At 46.8% G+C, this 1,301-nt stretch overlaps 1 protein-coding gene across 1 annotated transcript in view; it reads left to right on the top strand.

Annotated features, from left to right (window-relative positions):
• Nucleotides 1–1,301, top strand: part of paqr4a (progestin and adipoQ receptor family member IVa) — an 18,575-nt gene that overhangs the window by 14,928 nt on the left and 2,346 nt on the right. The window lies entirely within an intron of this gene.

Genomic DNA, 1,301 nt, shown 5'->3' with positions numbered 1-1,301 from the left:
ATATATATATATATATATATATATATATATATATAATACAAAAAAATTGTACAGTGGTAAGCAAATGCATTAAAGCAACTATATGTAGTTTTGTGTATTTTTGGAGCTCTGTACAGTTAAGTGACTGTTGTAATTATATCACTGTGGTGATTACAGTGGATAGCTGTACACATGCATACTTGAATGTATGGTGGATACTTGAATGTCTTATGTGAGGATCCTGTTTGAGGACTTCAGCTCGGCCTTTAACACTATCATCCCAAACCTCCTCCTGCCCAAACTAACTCAGCTCTCCGTGCCCACCTCCGTCTGTCAGTGGATCAACAGCTTCCTGACAGACAGGCAGCAGCTAGTGAGGCTGGGAAAATACACATCCAGCACCCATATAAAGTGACGTGACATGTGACATGTGACCAAGTATGGTGACCCCATACTCGGAATTAGTGCTCTGCATTTACCCATCCAAAGTGCACACACACAGCAGTGAACACACACACCGTGAACACACACCCGGAGCAGTGGGGCACTGGAGCTCCTCAGAGTTGTGTTCTCTCTCCACTGCTCTTCTCCCGCTACACCAACGACTGCACATCTAAAGACCCCTCTGTCAAGCTCCTGAAGTTTGCAGACGACACCACACTCATCGGCCTTATTCAGGACGGTGACAAGTCTGCTTACAGACAGGAGGTTAAATAGCTGGCTGTCTGGTGCAGTCTCAACAATCTGGAGCTCAACACGCTCAAAACAGTGGAGATGATAGTGGACTTCAGGAGAAACCCCCCTGCTCTCCCCCCACTCACCATCATGGACAGCACTGTGACTGCAGTGGAGTCATTCAGGTTCCTGGGCACCACAATCTCTCAGGACCTAAAGTGGGACACTCACATTGACTGTGAAAAAGGCCCAACAGAGGTTGTACTTTCTTCGCCAGCTGAGGAAGTTCAACCTGCCACAGGAGCTGCTGAAACAGTTCTACTCTGCTATCATTGAATCTATCCTCTGCACTTCTATAACTGTCTGGTTCAGCTCAGCTACCAAATCTGACCTCAGAAGACTACAGAGGGTAGTCCGGACTGCTGAGCGAATCATTGGTACAACCCTCCCTACTTTCCAAGAACTGTACTCATCCAGAGTGAGCAAAAGGGCTAGTAAAATCACTCTGGACCCCACATATCCAGCATACTCCCTCTTTGAACTGTTGCCATCTGGTCGACGCTACAGAGCTCTGAGCACCAGAACGACCAGACACAGGAACAGTTTCTTCCCTCAGGCAATCCATCTCATGAACACTTGACAATAAC

Source organism: Sinocyclocheilus grahami, unplaced genomic scaffold (assembly GCF_001515645.1).
Source record: "Sinocyclocheilus grahami isolate Dianchi unplaced genomic scaffold, SAMN03320097.WGS_v1.1 scaffold901.1, whole genome shotgun sequence".
In the NCBI taxonomy this organism is placed as follows: domain Eukaryota; kingdom Metazoa; phylum Chordata; class Actinopteri; order Cypriniformes; family Cyprinidae; genus Sinocyclocheilus; species Sinocyclocheilus grahami.
Note: the sequence above shows the minus strand (reverse complement) of the source record. Positions and strands in the feature narration are given on the sequence as shown.